Source organism: Microplitis demolitor, chromosome 7 (genome assembly GCF_026212275.2).
Source record: "Microplitis demolitor isolate Queensland-Clemson2020A chromosome 7, iyMicDemo2.1a, whole genome shotgun sequence".
NCBI classification, from domain to species: Eukaryota; Metazoa; Arthropoda; class Insecta; order Hymenoptera; family Braconidae; genus Microplitis; species Microplitis demolitor.
This window is the reverse complement of record NC_068551.1, coordinates 11,399,497-11,425,431: the sequence shown is the minus strand read 5'-3', so window position 1 is coordinate 11,425,431 and position 25,935 is coordinate 11,399,497. Positions and strand designations below refer to the sequence as shown.

General features: G+C 31.8%; 1 long non-coding RNA gene across 1 annotated transcript; it reads right to left on the bottom strand.

The window, feature by feature from the left end:
* Positions 1-9,527: 9,527 nt before the first annotated feature.
* On the bottom strand, positions 9,528-12,538 carry LOC128668270 (uncharacterized). Its single transcript, XR_008404028.1, has 3 exons — positions 12,128-12,538; positions 10,215-10,353; positions 9,528-9,775 (listed from the first exon to the last, which is right to left on the bottom strand). It is a non-coding gene; the product is annotated as an uncharacterized LOC128668270 (long non-coding RNA).
* Between the last annotated feature and the right edge of the window lie 13,397 nt (positions 12,539-25,935).

Below are 25,935 nucleotides of genomic sequence, written 5' to 3'. Positions count from 1 at the left end.
TTAAACAAAATGTTTTATCATTATATGATGTGTAGAAACGTAATATATTTTTGAGGATAGTTATAATAGTAGTAGTTACGTTAATAATAATGATAGTAATAATTCTAGTGAAAATAATAAATATAATAACAATTATTGCTATAATAATAATAATAATAATAATAATAATAATAATAATAATAATAATAATAATAATAATAATAATAATAATAATAATAATAATTATAATAATAATTATAATAATAATAATAGTAATAATAATAATAATAATAATAATAATAATAATAATAAGAGAAGAAGACGAAGAAGAATGCTCATACTGATGATGATGATGATGATGATGATGATGATGATGATGGTAATGATTATTATCGTTATTACACAAAAAAAAGTATTTGTCATGAATGGAATGGGTTACAAAAAAATTTTTAGTACCAAGATAGTTTTCTTAGTTATAAGAAGATTTTTGTTATTTTTTCATAATACAAAGTTTTTTTCGCCTCACGAAATTTCGTTTTTTTTTTTTTTTTGTATTATTACTATTATTATTCCGTCGATAACGGAAATCTGATGTTAATTGTCATCCTATTAACGTAAAAAAGGGTAAATTTCATAGAGTCACCATCTAGTGGTGCTTTATTTAATTTCATCACCACTTTGGGCCGCACCGTAAACGCACGCGCTCATTATAGCGTCGGTTTCGCTGTGCATCATCATCGCACTCATGCCTTCAGCATATCTCTGTCGCGCGGTTGTCTGATTTTTCCGTTCGGTCGAACCAACGAACCGGTGTCACCGCGTGTTTCCGCACAGTTGACTACGAGTCATACTAACGAGCGCACACACTGTGAGCATTCTGTCTATAATTCTCAAGCCAACAATTACATATTCATTAATAAATTGATTATCCGCAATAATTTACTTCCATCGTGGAGAGATAAGTATTTCTTGATATCATCCAGGTATTAATTAAATATATTTCATTAAAATTAAACCATGTTTTTGTCCATCTTCAAGTCGCACGTTTATTACGTTGTACGAAAAACAAGCCAGACTCGGTTAACCGTGGGTCTCGCCCATTCAACCCGGGATTCATTCGTGTTTTATTGAGTATTCGATTCATTGTGTTCGGTATTTAATATTAATATTAATATTAATATTAAATAATAACAACACATATTGATATCGAACACTTAATACTCATATACCGTTCATTCCTATAAGCATTCAGTATATCTTAATTAAAATAGCCCGCGTTCGTTCATTATCATTATACTTCAATTATCATATCGTGAACAATTACCTAAATTCAACAAACATTCAAGTAACGGCCTCGTCGCCAATCAATCATCGATCAATTCCAATTGATCAAATTCAAATCACTGCAGTACATATTCGTCTCTGTCACATTACATAACCGAATAATCTAATTCAAAAAATATAATTTAAACATCAATCAGATTAACGTTTAATCACATCATATTGTTCATCGACAATATAATTGAACTTCTAATTTCTTTCAAACGAAAGAATTTCACCCATTCAACCTCCTCCTCAATTAAATCAAGCTAAATATATTAATCCAGTTTTATTTCAGGTTAATTAGAAATCTAATAATTAAATTCAACAAAAAAAAAGGGGGAATTATTTCCCGCTAACAATTATTATTATCATTAGTAGTAGTAGTTGTAGTAGTAATATAGAAAAAGTTGTATTACTCACATAATCAGTATCATGGTTCTGTTCGAGCTCAAATTTGGTGATCTTGAGTGTCGAAGCACTGACAGCTTCGATTATGATCTCCACCGGGCAACAGGTTTTGTCGCTTCTGAAAAAACATAAAACACAAATTATTAAAAACTAACCCAACTTTTGTCTCAAATATTTTTTTTTTAAATTGCTAATTATTTAATACTAACTCTATCCAAGAAATCCCATAGAATTCACTCATGTGCGACAAAAACCGCATGGAACCGAATAGTATAGAAGATTTTATGCGATTTTTGTCATTTGGGTGGATTCTATGGGAATTTTTGGATAAGGAAACTTACTTGTATTTACTTCCAGGTTGGACACGTGGAAGCCCACCCCGTTCGCATTGTAACCAAATTTTTTTATATACTAAATTGCTACTGTAACCTTTAAATTTCGCAATCGGTTCAGTCCGCTTTCTATTATAACAGCGTCCTGTCTCCACTTCAAATAATCACTGTTTTTCTCGAAATTCCTTAAATGACTTGAATGTGGAATTAAGTTTAAAATAAGATGCCATTATCACGTTTTTACTTTATCCTTGATTTACTTTCGTCCAGGTTTGCAGATCCAGAAATACAATGGAGTCGAGCGTTGTTGGTGAAGAAAGAAGAATAACGACGGTTGTGTCGCGTCGCACACATACACATACGTGTTAGTATGAGTTTTAGCGCGAAAAATTTCCGTCATCTCTACAGAAAATATGTAATTTGATAACTTTAAGTCATACACGCAACAAAATATTTTTAAATGAAACAGAACGAACGATACGACATGAGAGTTTTGGCGCGAATCAGACGGTAATTTTATGAATTTGAATTAAAATTTATAATTATTGATAATATTTTCTAACATAAATTGTACGAATAACAGAAATAATAATATAAAATTGTACCATTCCAAATAAGAAATAATTGTAAGTGTACACCACTCGGTGTTTGAAAAAATTAAAAAGGTAGATATAATAAGATTACAGCAGCCTATCAAACTGAATATACATGTACGATTTGATTGATAGCCACCAATTAAAAAAAATGTACGAGGAAATAGACCAAAAACACCAATGAAATCAAACGTACACATACTGATTAATTTGTAGCTAGTTAATCAATTGAGAATGGCAAATAATGAAACTAGAGTCGTCTCTCAAATTAAATGTACATGTACGAATTTATTGATATGTATTTGATTAATTAAAAATAGTGGATCATTAGAGTAGAATCCTCTATTAAATCATATGTACAAATTATTAATAGCAACTTTATCAATTGAGAATAGTCAATAATCAGACTAGTACTGTCTATTAATTTCGAATTGCGTATACGAATTAACTTACAGCTATTTATTCACTTGATAATGATTATGAATTAGACTAAAGCTGTATATGAAATTGAATGTATATGTACGAATCAGTTGATAGCTAATTAATCGATAGAACTTGGTGAATAATTAGACTAGAGCCGTCTGTTAAATTGAATGTAAATATAGAAATTATTTGATAGCTATATAATAAATTAAGAATGGTATATAATTAGACTAGGGCCGCCTACTAAATTAAATGTACATGTACGAATTTATGAACGGTTATTTAATTAATTGAAAATGGTGGATAAGTAGCATAACGACGTCCATAAAATAAAATGTGCATGTACGAATTGATGCATGGTTAATTGTTCAATAGAAATTTGTCGATAATAAGATTATAGCCGTCTATTAAATTGAATATACATATACAAATTAATTGATTGCCATTAAATTAATCAATAATAGTATATAAATAAACTAGAGCCGTCTACTAAATTAAATGTACATGTACAAATAATTTGATAGCTATTGACTTAATTAAAACTGGCGAATAATTAGACTAGATCCGCTTATTAAATAAATGTGCATGTACGAATTTTTGACAGCAATTAAGTCTTGCGAAAAAGCGGATAATTGGACTAGATCCGCTTATTAAATAAATGTACATGTACGAATTGATGGACAGCTATTTAATTAATTGAAAATGGTGGATTATTTGAATAGAGACGTCCATTAAATTAAATGTGCATGTACGGATTGATTAATGGTTAATTGTTTAATAGAAATTTGTGGAGAATAAGATTATAGCGGTCTATCAAATTGAATATACATATACAAAGTATTTGATAGTCATTTAAATTATTAAAAATGGTATATAATTAGACTAGAGCCGTCTATTAAATTAAATGTACATGTACAAATTAATTGATAACTATTAAATTAATTTAAACTGGCGTATAGTTAGACTAGATCCGCTTATTAAATAAATGTGCATGTACGAATTATTTGATATTCAATTAATTAAAACTGGTATATAATTAGACTAGAACTCTCGATATAATTGAATGTACATGTACGAATTAAATTCAGGCTATTTATACAATAAAAATTTCCAGGTAATCAGACCAGCGCCGTTTGAATAAGATGTACATATATGATTTAATCTCATGCTTTATATCTGACTACAATCTTAAAATAATTACTACTTTACTTTTTGTATTTTATTTATTTTCCCTCGCGGTTTTGATTCACCCTGGAAACACCCCGGAAACACGATTGAATCACGGTGGGTTTTTTGTCATTTTATCACCGTGATTCCACGTACACCGCGTAATCACCGTGGATACACTGTGGAATCTCGGTGAATACACCGTGGAATCAGGGTAGGTACACCGTGTTACCATCGTGGAAACACCATGTAACCACCGTGTATACACGGTGATAAAATGGCACAAACCCACCCTGTAACCACCCTGGATCCACCGTGATTCCACCGTGTTTCCACTCCCAGGGTGTTTCCAGGCTGATTTAAAACCGTCAGGGTTCATTATTTAAATTCACATGTTCAAATATATACAACGTTATATCTAGCTCATTACTCAAGAGAAAATGTTTATATATAATCATACATAATTATATATAACTATATATGATCATATATAATTATACATAATCTTGTATATATATCCATATAGAATTATATATAATTATATATGATCATATATAATACAATATTTACACGGAGAAAGTCATATATAGCGCCATATATAATTATATATGATTATATATAATACTATTCCGAGAAATTTTTTTTATATATAATCATATATAATTTTGTATACTCTTATACATATACCCATATATAATTGTATATAATCATTAGGGTGTTTCAAAAAAAAAAAAGAATTTTTTTTTTCATGGTATTCAAAAATTCAAAGTACCCAGTTTTTCAATCGGTTGAATTTCATACAATTTTGTGGAATTATTTAATGTTTCCTAAAATTTTATACAAGTTTTTTTAAATTTCACATCACAACAGAAAATTAAAAAATTTGAAGAAACTTGATAAAATTTGGTATCATTATCAACGAGGCCGACAAATATTGTTTTTATAAAATTTCATATAAGTTCATGGAGTGTTTTTAAATTTTGTAAAAATCCATCACGAAAACTTATGAACTCTGTCTTTACCGGTATTTCACTCTAAATACATAAATTAAGCATATGACTTGAACTCTCGTGATGTGGACCAGTGATCAACATTCAGGACTACCAGCCAAGAGGAGCCGTGTTCGAACCCCAGCAGACATCCAGGATTTTTTCATCATTTACTGCTATCAATTCTTGTTTCTGAATTTGTAATGCGTTCGCGTGGTAATAACCAAATCAAAAATTCGGTATTTAATTTTTTTTTTTTTTTTCAAAAATATTTTTTAATTATATATAACTCGATTATATATAATCATATATAAAAAATGGCCAAATATAATTATATGTAGTTGTATATAATTATATATGATTATATTTGGCCAATTTTCATATATGATTATATATAATCGAGTTATATATAATTTTATATGATTATATATACAAATTTTTTCTCGGGTATGGAGATTTCAAACTACAGGAGTACAGTAACAGCCATCTATTATTTTGAGAAGAACTTCAGAGCCTTCTTATATTTATATTTTTATCGACATTGATGCTAGTTTATCATGACGGCGCCACATATGCTTTTCCCAAGCCCCCAATGGTTTTCAATAATTCCTTCATCCGCTTGCATTTTTTTTTTTAGGCAGAAATTCGCCCACTCGGGCACCAAGGCTAGATACAAGGCAGTGTGACAACTGTACTCCGAATTTCTCTGTTCTATGCCAGCTTTACTCAAAATGGATATTTAGGTACACCAATAGTTTTCCGAAACTCTACTCTATTCTTTCTCTATTCAAGGAGAACTCTACTCCATGTAAACTCTACTCCATTAAAACTGTACTCGATGACAACATTACTCAATGATACAACTGGTAACATACTGAACGTTGATAAGACAGAAGTACGTAGCCGTTAAGTTACCATATGGCGCTGAATGAATAAACCTAAAGTATCTAAAGATGAAATGAAAATTTAAAAATGTCATTTGAAGTATATGTCATATGTTAATTACAAGTTTATGGTGTTAATTAATCTATTAGTAAAAAGCAAAAAAAAAATCTTTTATTTTAGTGTGTTTGAAGTAAAGTTATATCATTAAAATATATTTACGTTTTAAATAAAAAATAACTACCAAGTATGTTTATTTTTATGGTATAATTCATGTTTAATTATAAAAAATAAAGAAAATTGAAATAATTTATGAAAATAATAAAATGAAAATACTAATGAATATTGTATTAATAAAACAATTATAATTTTTTGTTTGATAGTTGAAAATTTTTTTATTAAAATATAAAGTACATAAATATTTTATGTAAAATGATGATATCAGGAAATATTAATAAATAAGTTTAATTGTTACATGAAATTATTGTCAAGTGAACTGTCAGAAAGTGCCTCTTATTTTATTTACTATAAATATTAGTAATATCAATATTTTCTGTTAAACAATAGTCTTAATGAATACTAATCAACAAGTTACATTTATATATTTTATAGTATATGTAATTGTTGTTAAGGGTGTCGTCAGACAGTGCTTCCTATTTTATTTAAACATTCAATGACTTTCAACTGATAAGTAACGTACGATATTTTTTCTAAAATCTTTAACTCAATGATATTGCAATGATGTTATTTTTTTTTTTTCATTAATTAATAAAAATTAAATAACCTTATGACAGTTGAGTCATTGAATATTTTTGAAATGTAGAGGGTACTATCGAGAATACCCTTAAATCTAAATTAAATCTTTTTTTTTTTTTATAAAAATTATTTTAATCAGATTACTTATGTATAAATATTATATATAATTATTTTTTAATACACAGTAAAAATTATTGTGTTAAAATTGATACAACCCGTGTATTAGAAACGGTTCACACAATATTCGTATTAAATCTCAACACGCAATTCGGGTAATACGAGAAGTCAATTCAATACTTTGTTACGTCCAACTAGTAGCTTGTACTGTGATGTTGGACAATTTATTATAATTTTTATTTTCGGCCCTAGTCTTTCGACCAATAGACCGGGATCACACTGAGTAATTATCTGGAAGGTTGGTTTTTAAATGAAAGATGTTGAATGTACGAATTTAACTACTATATATTATACAATTGAAAATTTTGATGATGTGAATACAATAAACTTCATATTAAAAGTATTAGGTGGCTAGTCCGCCAACTCTAATTTACAATAAAATGGTTACGATTAACTTGATTTCAAATACTAGAGAGGACTACAGGATCTTGAATACATTACGTTCTTTTATACATAAACTTAAAGATTACAGTACCTGAAGTTTTTGGGATCGGAGTATTTTTCTGGCGTACACTGAATTTACTATACTATACTATTCGCGGTTACAATTTTGTTGTGATGTGAACTTAATAATTTTAATTTAATTATACACTAGCTGAAACAATATTTACTAAACGCTAGCGATATAATTAATAAAATAAAGTGTGAGAACACTTGTACGATTAAATAAGACAATAAAGTGTGAGAACACTTGTGGAAAACTAGTACGGAACTAGTGTGAAGTGTGAGAACACTTGTAAAAATTAAACTAGTACGGAACTAGTGTATAAGTGTGAGAACACTTGTACTTAAATTTTCTCATTCTTACTGACCCAGGACTGAGAACTGAGAGTAAAAACTCTGACTGCAAAAACTGCTACTCAGAAAAACTCAAGACTACTTTTTTTTTTTATTTTGTGGCCCTTTTTATGTGTCTTGTTTGTTCTATTTTGTCTATTGTTTGGGGGAAAACTGCGTCCAATCGGAGCACAATTCCTTTGGGTCCTTTCCCTTTCCCTAGGATTTTCCGTTAGGGAAGTGGTAAAAGCCCAACCCCGATGCGTGCCTATGTGTGTGCGCATCCACACATACACCCACATACACAATATTCTATAATATTGTAACTTATTTATAATAATAGAATTTATATCTATTTTATAAATTTTTCTTATGACTATTTACTTTTATTTATTTATCTAAATTTTTATTTATATTGTTTTAATTATTTACTTGTATATAAATATTTTTTTTTCTTTCATAATTTTATTTCTTTAAATTTTATTAATTTATTTATTTATGTAAAGAATTTTTTATTTATTCTTTTATTTATTCGAGTTTTTATTAATTTATCCAATTATTTATGTAAAATTTCATTTTTACTCTTTTAATTTTTATTTATTTGAATTTTACGTTTACGTGGACACAAAAAATTTTATCTACAAAAATGTACTTAAAAATTTAAGGGCTTATAAGATTATATTATTTATCTATTTTATTTATTTAACAATGAGTCATTGTTAAACTTTCAATTTCCCTTTTTAAATATTTTAAGTACACTTTTGCTGATAAGATGTTTTGTTAATTTTTATGGAAAGCGTTTCCAAATGTTCTTTGGGCCTTCATTCTATGGTGACCCAAGGGGTCATTAAAAAAATGCATTCGATTGGTTGCTCTAGCATTTCTACGTGCGTCAGAGCAAACAAATTTACTAATTCTAAACATTTTTACTACTACATTATTTCTTATCACTCTAGGGTTATTAAAAAAAAATAAAATCTGGTCGCCACGTAATTTTAATGAAAAAATAAAATTTAATATAAAAAGTTCAGCATCTGAGCTGGACGTAACAACTTTTTAAATCTCAGTATAGCGACCCAAAAATAATGTCAACTTTTACATTTTATTTTTGTGCCATGGATATTCAGTAAATATAATCAGCATATTATTTTGAGATTATTAACAGTGACGACAATTATTATTGAAAAATCAAATATTTTTTGAGAGTAAATAACATTTTTATATTAGAGTCAAGATTTTAAACAAACCACGCATTATTTGATACTGGTTATAAATAGTAAATCAATTAATTTCTTTTAAAAAAACAAAAACACATTTTCATTTGATAAAAAAATAATTTAAACATTACATGAAATAATATGAAATTGTAAGAAAATATTATTCATTATTCATTGGTATGATAAAAATTTCTGCTTTTAGTAAATGGTAAATTTAATATATTAATAATTACAATTTTTAAGTTTAATTGATATTTGTAAAATGACGATTTCACTTTCATTTTTCTAATAATTTTCCGTGACTATCAATTGGATTTTTAACGTAAACTTTGTGGTAATTTTAAAGAAACACTTAATAAATTTTAATAATTACAATTTTTGTACCACGTAACACTTTTGAAGTGTTAAATAGTAGATAGATTTAAAATCTTTAAGTAAGATAATGAAATGTGTTGATTTAACACAAAGTAACCAACACGAAAAATTTAACACGGACCGTTCTTAACACAAAAGACACAATTTTTTTTGTTCACGGTGTACATACATCTGCAATAATGTTTACTTTAAAGTTATAGTATCTATAAAAAGTTGATATACTTTAAAATTTTCACCAGCACAACTACAAAATATAATTACTGATATGGAAGTTCAGTTGGCACGTTTAAATGCTGGGATTAACCTGCATCGCAATCGCCGTACAATCCAGCGCAATCAGGACATCCGTATTCATCATCTTCAATCTTCTTTAAGATCTGGAAGGTACAATATCCTTAAATTATAAAAACGCCCATAAATAAAAAAAAAGTTCTGAAAACCGCCTGACTCTGCGTGCCAGCCCCAAAACTTCCCACTGTTTTCGAGCTCAAGGAACTCGACCAATTTTAATGAAATCAAAAAATTTTGCTTGTTACAGATTTACATTGCGAGAATTTATATCTGCTGTCGTAAACCGCGAGCTACACGATTCATTATTGCTAATAATGGATAGTGACCAACGTAAAGTATAAATTTATTATTTTTGAACTTAAATTGAATAAGATAAAAGACCCAGTACCCGATCAGAAAACTAGTGCCCGATTTACTAAACATAGATATACAAATTCGTGAAGTGATCGAGTACTAGTTCCCTGATTAGGTCTAGAACCTGATTGGGTCTTTTACCTTATAAATAAACTTCTTTTTAATACTTACAATTTTTGTTCTTAGGAGAACACTTGCTCCAAGATGTGGGTGATATACAAAATTTACACTTGGAGGATCCACCTCAGGCACCTCTGCGTTGATTTAAATGGCTCTTCTTCATTTCCTCATGCAAATGAAGTAAAAATGTCTATAAAAAAAAAAAAAAAAAAAAAAAAAATTAATTGTAATTTCATTGAGTTAAAGGTTTTAGAAAAAGTATCTTAAGGGTTGATATCAGCTGAAAGTCATTGAATGTTTAAAAAAAAGTAAGGGACACTGTCTGACAAAAACCTTAACAATAATTACATGCTTTAAAATACGTAAATTTACTTGGTAGCAGTTTTATTTATTAAAACTATTGTTGAACAGAAAAAAAAGCTTAAGAGATAACAACTGAAATCAAAAATGGGCTAAATAACAGCACCCACGTTAATGGGATTTGCCGTTATTGTTACTCTGATCAAGCACAGCAGCGTTCAATGAATGTGGACACAAGTGAGCATGTGCGAGAATTCCTACATCACACAGTTTGCGCATTAAACAAAAAATATGTTTTACCCTATCTAACAATTCCTATAAAATCCACTCAAATGCGACAAAAACCGCATAAAATCCTATAGACTGTATTGGTTTCTATGCGGTTTTTGTCGCATTTGAGTGGGTTCTATGGGAATTTTTGGATAGGGTAACTCATATAATTATTTTTAACTCATCCTTGATTTCACAGAAAACAAAAAAATTATGAAAAAAAAAAGTAAATTTTTTTTAAAAAAACTTTCAAATTTTTTTTAAATAAACTGTAAGAGCATTGTCGACAGTATTCCCTACTTTTAAAAAATATTCAATGACTCAACTGTCATAAGGTTATTTAATTTTTATTAATTAAGGGTATTCTCATACAGTACCCCACACTTTTTGAAAATATGCAATAACTTTCAACTAAAAACCGAATTTGAATTTCATTAATTAATTGAAAAATAATTCAAAACTTAATGGAAAACAGAACAACTTAGTCGTAATTTCATTGAAGTGTAGAATTTGAAAAAGAGTTCTTACAATTGATAACAATTGGGAGTTGAAAGAAATTTATTGAATAAATTTTAGCTAACAAAATTTAGAAATTCGAATTATAAACTTGACATGACAATTTTACTGAAATTTATTTAAAAAATTTCGTTTCACTCTCAATTGATATTAAATGTCAATATTAGAAATAATATCATAATTTCTTATCAGTTGAAAGTCATTGAATGTGTAAATAAAATAGGAGGCACTTTCTGACAGTTCATTTGACAATAATTTCAGATAACAATTAAACTTATTCATTAATATTTCCTAATACCATTATTTAACATAAAATATTTATGTACTTTACATTTTAATAGAAAAATTTTCAACTATCACACAAAAAATTATAATTGTTTTATTAATACAATATTCATTAGCATTTTCATTTTATTATTTTCATAAATTATTTTAATTTTCTTTATTTTTTATAATTAAACATGAATTATACCATAAAAATAAACATACTTGGTAGTTATTTTTTATTTAAAACGTAAATATATTTTAATGATATAACTTTACTTTAAACACACTAAAATAAAAGATTTTTTTTTTTTTGCTTTTTACTAATAGATTAATTAACACCAGAAACTTGTAATTAACATATGATATATATTTCAAATGACATTTTCAAATTCTCATTTCATCTTTAGATACTTTAGGTTTATTCATTCAGCGCCATATGGTAACTTAACGGCTACGTACTTCTGTCTTATCGACGTTCAGTATGTTACCAGTTGTATCATTGAGTAATATTGTCATTGAGTACAATTTTAATGAAGTAGAATTTACATGGAGTAGAGTTCTCCTTGAATAGAGAAAGAATAGAGTAGAGTTTCGGAAAACTATTGGTGTACCTAAATATCCATTTTGAGTAAAGCTGGCATAGAACAGAGAAATTCGGAGTACAGTTGTCACACTGCCTGTTACACTGCCGGCCTACCACAAGTAACTGTACCACACAACAACTATACCTGTTTTAAACACTACCCGCAAGAATTTCAACCAATCAACAATTCTACCACTTAAGAACTCTCTCACATTACAACTCTACCAGATTACAACCCTCCCAGTAACGAACTCGATCGTAACAATCTCTACCATAAAAATGTCTACCACAATACAGGTCACCCATAAAAATGCCTACCATTAGCATCTCTACCATTAATATGCCTACCATTAATAACTCAACCATATTACATCTATACCAGAATAAATCACTACCAATAATATACACTACCAAAAAAAATCTCTTCCATTTTTAAGCCTTCCCAATGAAAACACTACCACGTAGTGAACACTACCAGAAAAGTAGCTTCTTTATCATATGCTTATGTACCATGCGATATGAAATACAGAAAAAAATGATTAACGTATGTCGATAATGGAGATACCGCGCCGTATTATTATTATCTGAATAATACCTAGATAATATATTTGAATTATGACGGCGAATAAAAAGAAGTACGAGCTTTCTATGTATATTTCATTAAAATTTATCAATTTTATTTTATTAGAATGATACTTAAATAACCAATAAAGTTTTTTCTTGATTCACATGAAATTCACAACATCATAAGTAATTTAACAGGTATCATTAACAAGCTATACTTCATATTATTATCATTATTATTACGATTATTAAAAATCCTAAAATTAATATTTAATTACTTATTGTTATCATTGTTTGTCACAAACGAACAGATGAGTGATAGAAACGATAAAATCCACCAGATCGGAGTATGCAGCTTCTACTTCAACGAATAAATTATTAATTATTACATAAGAAATGGAAAGAATAAAATTCATCTATTGTTTTTTTGCATTTTTTATTTTATTATTAAAAAATATAATCGACATTTATTAAATATTATTATTATATTTTAACTTATTTATAATTATTCTAGATTTAATATAGCAATCGTTACGGACTTATAGAATAGATGACATTTAGTACAAATATTAAAATATTTATAGATTAAGAATTTAAAAAATCAGAGTGAGTTGAATGTAAAAAATTTTATATGATTAAACTAATTGTTCTATTAAATTCATAAAAACCATAAATAAGTTATAAAATTACTCATTATAATATTTTCAAAATATGGGAAATGCGAGGGAGTAAGTAATAAGTTGTTTTTGAAGTAATCATTTTTTTTTTATCTTATTGATAATTATTTTATATCTAATAGTAATATCACTTAAAATTTTTTGCTTGCTTTTGTGGCGAACTATGATAGGTACACTTCTCTTGTAGAGTCAACGTCCACGGCATACAGGACAAGTTGGTCGATGGTTCCTACCCTGCTTAAAAAATCCGATAGATTCTCATAAAAAAATTTTTATGAGAATGAATCGGCAAAGTGTCCCATCGAAAAATAATAGTCCATATTGGAACCTATGAGGATATGTTCAAATCCGAGCATAATCCGATAAAAACTTACCAAATCCTTGAACTCACGTCTCATTCATTCTTATATAAAGTTTTTTGTACATGTTTACATTTTTATCGGAATGAATAGGAATGGGTCATACTTACATTTCGTAAGAGAATCAATTGGAAATGTACACGTCTTGTTTCTTGTTGTTATATGAGAATGAATGAGGAAATAATTTTATTATTTTTACGTAAATTTGCAGGAGATATTCTTATGGGAATATATAAGAAAATAATTTGCAATGCGTCAATTTCTTATAAGATTCTATGGGTACAAGTTTATACCACTCTTACCGCTGTATGAGAATGAATGGGAATAATTTTATTATTTTATCATAGGATCCAATTATTAGCGACAGGATAATTTTCTCATGTGTTCTTATTGCAACAGAAATTTTGCTAATTTTATTTTTTTCTCATAGATTCAAGTTGTTAATGACGAAGTCATTTCCTCATACATTCTCATACAAACGGGAAAATAATAAATATTATTATTTTCTCAAAGGATCCAATTATTAGCAACAGAATAATTTTCTCATATATTCTTATTAAAACAGAAATTTCGTAAATTTTATTATTTTCTCATAGATTCCTGTTGTTAATGACGAAATCATTTCCTCATACATTCTCATACGAACGGGAATATGATAAATTTTATTTTTTTCTCATAGATTCCTGTTGTTAATGACGAAATCATTTCCACATACATTCTCATACGAACAATAATTTTGTAAATTTTATTATTTTCTTATAGAATCCCATCATTATTGATGAAATTGTTTCCTCATATTTTCTTATTGAGACGGAATTCTTATAGATTCTTATAAATCTCGTGAATGTTTTACCTCATCCAACCTTATAAAAACTAATTTTTCATAAACATTTATATTTTCCGATAAATTCTTATAAAGAATTTCTTATCAGAATCTATGAGAAAATAACTTTTTTAAATAACTCCCATTCAATCTTGTAACAGGGTAAATTTAATAAACATGAATAATTAAATTAATTTGAATTTGAATTTCGTTCCCGCCAATGACCGGCCGATGACCTCGTATGTTACGAGTAGTATTGCGACTAGTCACCGGGCGTCGCAGGAATCACTAAGGCCCGTCCGTTCGTCATTTCCTTAGTCTAAGGTAGTGGGAATAGGTTTCCGGAATAATGAACGGGAGTGAAATGATATAATGGACTGCGGAACGAGAAAGAAGCAGAAAGAGAGTTGTCGAGACGACGAGTACACCAGGAAGAAAACCCTCAGGTTATAAATTGGAAAATTGATTTGGAGAGAGAGAGAGGCGGTAAACTCGAGAGGCCCCCAGACATCACCAGCAGAACCAAGACAGCAGCAACAGGAAAATACTCAGCGCGTCTGGAGTTCGCAAGGTAAAATTTATAATTGATTAAGGCCTCTAATTTGATTATTAGAGGGCCGAATTAATTATAAATTAATTACTTAACATCTTTCTACTGGTTACGTAAATTAGATCGGTATCTCAAGGCCCGTCGGCCAGTTGAATACGCCCTCGAAATTTCCGTAAAATCGTTGCCGGGTACTCGTTGTTCTGTCGTAACTCTAAATTTATTCTATTCGAGGCCTCTCGGCTGGAATAAAATAAATTTTTCCGCGTAAATTATTTGATAATTAAATTCAATTAAATTCAATAACTTAATAAAAGTATTCAGGCCTGTCGGCCGCTCTAGACAATAATTGTCTGCGTGTAAGATCGTAAATTAAGGCCTTGCGACGCCAACTCACCGGCCGAATGTTCTAGTCAATTTTAACCGTAATTCTAGTCGTAAAATTTAGTCATAAAATATTTATAAAATAATGTTAAAATAATTCTAATTAAAATTATAAAATCAAAAGTAAGACGCTAGAAAATTACGATAAAATTGTCTCGAGTAAAGTTAAGGATGGATTATTTTGTCAGTAAATTAAGTTGAGTGTTAAATTACATAATGAAAATAATTATTAGTAAATTGAGAAAATAAAATATATAAATTTTGGAATTAGATATTAATGGGAAAATTATCAGTGGAAAATTAATTAATTAATAATTAAAATCAAACCAAAATTAATTAATTAATAAATATAATTGAATTAAATAAGACAGTGAAAATTAATAAATGAATTAAATAAATCAGGGAAAATAAATAAGAATTAAATAGTTGTGAAATTTTTATACTGAGAATTTTTATTGGTGAAATTTTTATGTCGAGTTTAGAAATTGAGTAAAAGAAAATGAAGTCATGAATTAAATAAAGTAAAGTAGAGTCAATAATTTTAAGTAAAGAAAAACTGTGCCTGTGATTTAGGTCCGGTGGACATAATAAGGTTATTTTAAATAATTATACATCCAGGGGATGTTTTTAAATTGAAGTTAAGGCTTACCGTCCAGGGGACGAGATAATTTAAGTGGGTGTGTGGGTGTAGTAACCGTCCAGGGGACGAGGAAAATTTAGTTTGTCATAAGTAACCGTCCAGGGGACGAGGAATTTAGTTTGCCATAAGTAACCGTCCAGGGGACGAGGAATTTAGTTTGTCATAAGGAATTTAGTTTGTCATAAGGAATCATAGTTTGTCATAAGTAAATTAGTTGTCATAAGGAAATAATTATTGTCAAGAAGTTAAGAAAATAAAGCAAGGTGCTTAAATTAAATAAAATTTGAATTAACATTATTTCAGCCTACTCTACGATTCCTCTTCTCACTCACAAAATATTACAAACGACCCTGAGTAATAAATAAAATTAATTTAAATTAATTAAAATAAAATCCTCCAACATCCGGTTCTGGAAGGCCGAGTCCATCTTCCAGTGGCGCCCTAATATTCGACTATAATACTAGGTGCGACCAGACTTGGCAAGATTAGTCTCTCTGTCATATTTGGCGCCCAACTTATTAGTATAAAACCCCCCGTAAAATTTTGTGAGAGTGTTGAGGAGTTGAGATTTGCTGAAGTATTGGAAAATTTCGAAAATTGTGGTACATCAAATTTTATAATAAATGAAATAAATATTGAAGGAGGAATAATTTTGAAATTGAAATAAAGTGTGGGATTAAATATACGAAAATTTAGAAATTTTGAAAAATTATTGTGACAAATATAAAATAAATTAGAGTGATAGAAATATCGAAATATTATTTGGGGATTAAAATCAAATAAAATTACTCATACTAAATTTTCACTAATAAAAGAATTCAAGGGATTAACTTAAAATAAAACTATCGAAATATCAAATAAAATTTAGCATCAGAAATATTTCAAACAGACAACAGTTGATTTTACATTATAATTACTTAATTATTTAATTCATTTATTTAATTAGATTAAAATTAACCGGAAATAGATAAAATAAATTATCGATGAGTCATTAAGAAGTTTATCATAATTTATATTAGTAACTTAAAATAAAATAAATTTAAAACTTTATAAAAATTAAATTTAATTTTCAACAACAAAATAATCCGTTTACAATAGAGAAACAATAGTTCAGAATATATTTAGAAGTTTTATAATCCCTATACAAAAGAAAACTTTATCACTCAATATATTTCAATCAACAAAATACGATACAAAATGGATAATCTACTACAACAACACGGACTTATCGATGAAGAAACAAGAAGATCGTCAAATGGTCGTGGTCGTGTACAACAACAATTACCAATTATCAATCCGGGTTTACCACAAATACCAACCGTTTCGTCAACAACATCAACTACGTCATCAGTAACAACTACTATGAGTACCAGAATAAGTCATCCATCTCAACTACAAAACATAAACAATCCAAATCCATTGGATAGACAAAACACATTGCCAGTACACATGGTCGATGATCGTTTTGAGGATGTGGATGAAGTTGCAGGAGGTGATATACCACAAGAGTTTCGAGTAATCTTTAATAGAATGGATCTAGCATCTCATCAGGTTCGACAGATGTCAATGGAACAACGTGCAATTAATGAGGATAATTCGCGGTCGATTAATCAACTGACACGTATGCTAGGTGATATGATGAATACACAGAGAGAGCTATTGGACCGGATAACCTCTCGTGATAATTCTTTCCGAGGAAGTTCTCCCGTGAATTGGCAGGCAGCTGAATTCCAATTAGGAGGTTCGACCTTTGCCCCGATGGGTCAAGGTTTGGCAGGGGGGAGAGACCATCCAGCTGCATCAAGACCTCAACCTGATAATCATCAAGAAAGAGCCGAACCTAGTCAAGATATTCCATTGGCTGAAAGAATAAATTTTCTTCAAAATCAAATACAACAACTACGGTCAACACAACAACGTCATTCGAGTGGTCCTCAAAATAATTTGGGATCGAGTGGAGGCCCGGTACCCCAGGCCTTTTCTAATATAAGGCCGAGGTCGGCCGCTCCGACTCAAAATTTACAACAAAGTCCATCTGGGTTGTACACAGATGACAGAAGATGGAAAGGAATCATGCAAAGTCTTAAAATGGGTAATTTATTTTATCCACAAGAAGGAATGTCTGTTAACGAGTTCTTGTTCGCAGTAGAGTCCAGAGCACGTAGAGAGGGTTGGACACAGGATAAATTACTGAAAGCTATGAGTTATATTTTACATGGTACTGCAGCAAGATGGTACGATGCAAATTACCAAAGTTGGACAGATTTTGAACACTTCAAGTCTGAGTTTATTAAAGCTTGTGGAACATCAACAACAGACCATCAAATCATAATGGAAATTAGTAAGCTCCGTATGAAACCTGGAGAAAGCCCAACAGAATTTGTACTAAAAATACAACAGAAATATCAGAGCATGCAGATTCCACCTCCTGTTGATGATCAAGTGGCATGCATCAGAAACCATCTTACTGATGAATTGAGATTACTTGTATTTGCGAGGCCAGTATTCACTTATGAGCATCTGTTTAACGCCTTACACGAAGCAACCAGATGTATTGATGAAGCCCAACAACCAGCTCCAACAGTAAAAACAGTGAAATTCCAGGATAAACCACGATTTGGTTTACTACAATCTACACCGGAGAATCTCAGCCAGGAAGAGGATGAATACAAGCTAACAAATTGTAACGTAATGGAGTCGTCTAGTCCATCATCTTATAACAACAAATATGGCGTTCAGACTAGACCAACGAACAATAATTATTCATCATCTTACAATCAAAGACAACAGAATTATTATCGGCCACGTATGAATCAACCTACGGGTCTTGCAAGTAATTACAATCAATATCCTTCATCACCACCGAGAATTAATCGTCCATGCTTTAATTGTGGGATTCTTGGACACATGTTTGAAGTGTGTGAAAACCCGAGACAAGATGTTTGTAACTACTGTTTCGAAATTGGTCATCTGAGAAATAATTGTAGTTTGTTGGTTCGAGGTAATAATAATAATTCATTACAAAATGTACAACAAGACAATCGGGATACGGGTCGTCAGGACAATATAATTAATACTGAAGATGAACGAAAAAACCAGTAAAACCTGTCCCGAATTCCCCGTCGGTACAGGTTATCCAAGAAGTAAAGAAGGGGTTAATAAATGATTTCGGCTGTTTGGAGTCGGGTAAGGCCTGGTCCCGGCCGTCCCACTCTATTTCAAGCCCTCCAGTTTCAATTCCATCATCAACATCAACATTGGAAATGTCAACTGACACCATAGACATAAATAAAATAATTTCTTGGAGCAAAGCTGACCAGTCTAGGAATATTCAGGAAGTTGTCATTCAATCAGTACGGATACTTGAAGATCCAAGTTGTATCCCAGAAGATATAAGGGATATTGAAATGAACTCCAGTTGTAATTTATTAACATCAGCTATGAATTTAGAAGACGAAGAGCTTGAGATTCCATATAAAGAAGAATTTGATCCAGGTTTTGAACCAGTACACGACACGATCCGGCCGTCTTCTTTGGAATTAGGTCCTCTCGGCCAACTCTCTGAATCCCAGGCCCATCATTCAGTCCAGTCTCGGCCGATACCTCAAGAATTAGGCTCTCCCGGCCAACCCTTGGAGCCTAAGGCCTCCACATTTATACCAACGACGTCATCTAGAGAAGCATTCGTTCCAGAATTACTTCAAAAGAAACCATTATCTTCGGCAATTAAACATCGTCTGGCAGAAAGGAAAATCTTCATCCCAGGATCAGGTCCGAGGCCTCCTATCATTACGGCTAGGATTCCTGTATCGCTGTGGATTTTTGGAGTCAAAATTAATGGAATATTGGACACTGGCAGTGAAAGGTCATACATTAACGCGAAAGTATATGAAGATATACGGGAATATGCTTCAGGAGAATTAAGATCTGATGAAACTCAGAAAAAAGGTATCTTGTTGGCTAATCATACTCAGTGCAAAAGTCTTGGTGGAGCCCCATTCATAATTCAGATTGGCTCGGTAGCAGGGGAACAGTACTTGAGTATATTAGAGAATCTGGGACATTCAGTCGTCCTAGGAATGGATTTTGCACTGCATTTTGGAGTTGTGATTGATAGCAAGCAAAGAATTTGGCATTTTAACGGAAGCACTGAAAATCATCCTTTTGAACTTATCTCCTGTAAGGATAATAATTCTGCCTGCGCCATTTTGACTTCAGAAAAAGAACAGGACTTCAAAAAATTTATTGATCAGGAAATGAAGAAATTCGAAGGTCTTCCTAATCAGGGTTTAACCAATTTAATTGAACATGAGATCGTTTTGAAGCCAGAAGCTACTCCAGTGAGAATAAAACCATATCGTCGAAGTCCAGTGATAAATGAAGAATTAAATAAACAAATAGATGAATTATTAAAGAAAAATTTCATTAGACCCAGCTATAGTGTGTGGTCATGTTCACCAGTCATGGTTTCGAAACCAAATAAAACCTGGAGATTCTGCGTAGACTATCGACCGATTAATAAAGTTACTATACCACCTGCGCATCCATTACCTAATATGTTGCGAATTTTAAGTGCGTTACATGAGGCTATTTGGATTAGTACTATGGACTTGAAAGAAGCCTTTCATCAAATTCGTATGTCTCCTGCGTCGATTCCTCTTACCGCTTTTTTCGTAGAAGGACGAGGGCAGTTTGAGTGGCTGCGAATGCCCTATGGACTTGTCGCGGCTCCAAGTACGTTTCAAAAAGCAATGGATGAACTTAAGGATAAATTTCATAGAAAATTGATTAATCGGTCTCTGCCTCTGTATTGGTCAGAAAAGGTATTCGCATATTTGGATGACTGGATAGTCATCAGTACCACACTGGATGAACATAAAGCTATACTGAGTTTAGTCTTCGAAGTATTTCGAGAAGCTGGATTATTAATCAACCCTGAAAAATGTAAATTCTGTCGTCCAGAAGTTAAATTTCTGGGATTTATTGTGAATCGAGATGGACTTCATCCTGATCCTGAAAAGATCGCGCCAATCGTCAATTATCCAAGACCTACAAATAGAAAACAACTTCGCAGTTTCTTGGGACTTGTTAACTGGTACCACCGTCATTTACAAGATGTTGCCAAAGCTCAAGGTCCTCTTAATAAATTAACTGGAATTAATACCGAATGGAAATGGGGTGAAAAAGAAGAACAGTCATTTCAACAGCTCAAGCAGGCCTTGGTGGAAGCCCGACCGTTGGCTATCCCTCGACTGGATCTCCCATACTATTTGTACACTGATGCGTGTGACACTGGACTCGGTGCGTTTTTAGTACAAAAAGATCTGAACACTGGAAAAGAATATTTGATTATCTGTCTTAGTCGTCAGCTTCGTGGTGCAGAAACAAGATATACGACCACAGAAAAGGAATGTTTGGCAGTCGTTTGGGCAGTGCGGAAGCTTCGATGCTATTTAAAAGGTACACCGTTTACAGTAATTACAGATCACGCAGCTTTAAGATGGTTACATTCTTTACGTGATCCCAATGGAAGACTTGCCCGTTGGGCAATGGAATTGCTATCTCATCAAATTACTGTGGAGCATCGTAAAGGCACTGAGAATGAGGGTCCAGACGCTTTAAGTCGAATGTATGAAGATCAAGACTCAGAAGACTGGCTAGACATTAAAGATAACCTGAAAGAAGTTGATTGTCTTCACTTGCAAGTCGCAAATCGGTATGAATTAAAATTTAATAATGTACGTAGAAATCCTAGTAGTCATTCAGAGTGGAGAATTGTGGACGATCGACTAGAATACTATCGTCCAGACCCGTTTAAATCAATAGTCGGTGATGATACGGCATGGAAACAAGTACTTAAGGACTCAGAAGTGTTGGAAATACTTAATAAGAATCATGAAGATCCTGATGCGGCTCATCAAGGACGAGATCGAATGTACGAGAGAATAAAACCACGTTATTATTGGCCTGGAATGTTCAAAGATGTTGATAACTATGTAGAAGCCTGCGAAACCTGTAAGAAGATAAAGTACAAGCAAACATCATCCAAGGCGCCTATACAAACTAGACAACCTATTCGGCCGTGGGCAGTAGTCGCTGCTGACACTACAGGCCCATTTACGAGGTCCAAAAGAGGTCATCAATATGTGTTAGTGATACAAGATCTTTACACGAGGTTCATTGAACTGTATCCACTTCGTCGTCATACTGGGGCTGCAGTGGTCGACTCACTTAAACGCACATTTTCTTTAAGAGGATATCCATTATTCTTGGTAACTGATAATGGTCGAGAGTTTGTCAACGAAACTCTCAAGGAATTTTTGGAGAGTACTGGAGTTAAGTTCACTCCGTTAGCAGTCGCCCATCCGCAGGCCAATCCAGTTGAACGTATCAACAGAACTTTGAAGCCGATGCTCAGAGCGTACATTGATAAAGATCAGACTAAATGGGATGAACATCTGGGTAATTTCCAACTTGCATATAACAGTTCATATCATGCTGCTCTAAAACTGTCACCTTACTACTTAGTTCATGGACAAGAACCACGATTATCAGGCAAGATCACTGAAACTGAATTAGATGATCTGGATTTTGATAATGAAGAATGGAAAAATCGTGTACAACGTCTCGATGAATTACGTCATAAAATCGAAGGAGTTATGCGGAAGGAAAGTGAAAGACAAGAAACATATCATAATAAAAACACACAAATTCCTACAGTTAATTTGGGTGACAAAGTTTTCTACCCAAATCGTAAACTTAGTAATAAAAGCCAAGGTTATAGTGCGACTTTAGGCAATAAATATCTAGGTCCGGCTATAGTATCAAAAATTGTCAGTCCGTTGGTAGTCGAGTTGAAAAATGATAACGGTAAAATACTCGGTACCCATTATACTCCCGATTTAAAACTCCCTCGCAGAAGCGAACGATTAATTGCTAAGACTTATAATAAAACCTAATTATAAATTATAATTAAATCGACTGGGGAAGGATGTTAATGAAAATTTATTTCATTTTCCACAATATTAAGATCTTATTAGTTTGGAACACACGGCCGTTACCTATCCTTAGGACGCCCAGGCCTTCGTGATCATTCGAAGCCCGGGTGACAGTCTGGCAGGGGGGAGTGTAACAGGGTAAATTTAATAAACATGAATAATTAAATTAATTTGAATTTGAATTTCGTTCCCGCCAATGACCGGCCGATGACCTCGTATGTTACGAGTAGTATTGCGACTAGTCACCGGGCGTCGCAGGAATCACTAAGGCCCGTCCGTTCGTCATTTCCTTAGTCTAAGGTAGTGGGAATAGGTTTCCGGAATAATGAACGGGAGTGAAATGATATAATGGACTGCGGAACGAGAAAGAAGCAGAAAGAGAGTTGTCGAGACGACGAGTACACCAGGAAGAAAACCCTCAGGTTATAAATTGGAAAATTGATTTGGAGAGAGAGAGAGGCGGTAAACTCGAGAGGCCCCCAGACATCACCAGCAGAACCAAGACAGCAGCAACAGGAAAATACTCAGCGCGTCTGGAGTTCGCAAGGTAAAATTTATAATTGATTAAGGCCTCTAATTTGATTATTAGAGGGCCGAATTAATTATAAATTAATTACTTAACATCTTTCTACTGGTTACGTAAATTAGATCGGTATCTCAAGGCCCGTCGGCCAGTTGAATACGCCCTCGAAATTTCCGTAAAATCGTTGCCGGGTACTCGTTGTTCTGTCGTAACTCTAAATTTATTCTATTCGAGGCCTCTCGGCTGGAATAAAATAAATTTTTCCGCGTAAATTATTTGATAATTAAATTCAATTAAATTCAATAACTTAATAAAAGTATTCAGGCCTGTCGGCCGCTCTAGACAATAATTGTCTGCGTGTAAGATCGTAAATTAAGGCCTTGCGACGCCAACTCACCGGCCGAATGTTCTAGTCAATTTTAACCGTAATTCTAGTCGTAAAATTTAGTCATAAAATATTTATAAAATAATGTTAAAATAATTCTAATTAAAATTATAAAATCAAAAGTAAGACGCTAGAAAATTACGATAAAATTGTCTCGAGTAAAGTTAAGGATGGATTATTTTGTCAGTAAATTAAGTTGAGTGTTAAATTACATAATGAAAATAATTATTAGTAAATTGAGAAAATAAAATATATAAATTTTGGAATTAGATATTAATGGGAAAATTATCAGTGGAAAATTAATTAATTAATAATTAAAATCAAACCAAAATTAATTAATTAATAAATATAATTGAATTAAATAAGACAGTGAAAATTAATAAATGAATTAAATAAATCAGGGAAAATAAATAAGAATTAAATAGTTGTGAAATTTTTATACTGAGAATTTTTATTGGTGAAATTTTTATGTCGAGTTTAGAAATTGAGTAAAAGAAAATGAAGTCATGAATTAAATAAAGTAAAGTAGAGTCAATAATTTTAAGTAAAGAAAAACTGTGCCTGTGATTTAGGTCCGGTGGACATAATAAGGTTATTTTAAATAATTATACATCCAGGGGATGTTTTTAAATTGAAGTTAAGGCTTACCGTCCAGGGGACGAGATAATTTAAGTGGGTGTGTGGGTGTAGTAACCGTCCAGGGGACGAGGAAAATTTAGTTTGTCATAAGTAACCGTCCAGGGGACGAGGAATTTAGTTTGCCATAAGTAACCGTCCAGGGGACGAGGAATTTAGTTTGTCATAAGGAATTTAGTTTGTCATAAGGAATCATAGTTTGTCATAAGTAAATTAGTTGTCATAAGGAAATAATTATTGTCAAGAAGTTAAGAAAATAAAGCAAGGTGCTTAAATTAAATAAAATTTGAATTAACATTATTTCAGCCTACTCTACGATTCCTCTTCTCACTCACAAAATATTACAAACGACCCTGAGTAATAAATAAAATTAATTTAAATTAATTAAAATAAAATCCTCCAACATCCGGTTCTGGAAGGCCGAGTCCATCTTCCAGTGGCGCCCTAATATTCGACTATAATACTAGGTGCGACCAGACTTGGCAAGATTAGTCTCTCTGTCATAATCTCATAAAATTCAGTGAGTTCTATGAGAAGACGTCTCCCGCTTTCTATAGAACTTATTCATTCTCATAAAATTTCTATGAGAATTTATAAGAAGCTATCGGATCTTATGAGATTTTTTAAGCAGGGTAGTTACAGCTAACCGATCCGTATCTATTAACTGTGGGCCGAACTCGCGCTGCGCAAATCGCCTATCTTCTACCGTAATATTATAAAAGCGAAATGTGAGCATAAGCTCACATTAGCTTACCCATTAGGCATGCAGTACATGTGGGTGCCTCACCAACAACCACCACGAGACCGTCCTCACTTGGACCCAAACACTCCTCCCATCTCAGGAAATAGAGAGACTCTGGTCGAAGTGGAGCTTGGATTTGGGTCCCCCATGGTACCAATTCCATGTATTGGTGGACATGCTGCAGAATAAGTGCTGAGCCACAGCCTGCACTCAGTGACCCCAAAAAGGGTTTCTTACACATTATACTTACTTGGGTTTCTGACAGCAGTCAAATAAACTTGCCCTCGACTATTATTACCCAGTGATTATCACTATATGCTAGTGATAGTATTTTTTACGAGCTAGTATCCCTTAGAATTTTTAGACAGTCTGAAGAGTTGGTCTCACTCGCGCAGAGGTACCTATTGGCTTCCTGCAACCACGGAGTTGCCGCATTTTACGGGTGCAAGACATGCGGGAACCGCTAACGGTTGGAGTACTGGTCCCAGAACCCGCGAAGAGGGTGGTACTTGCTAGTTTGGCGCCCCCTAGAGGGGGCCAAAACAACTTCTGGGACCG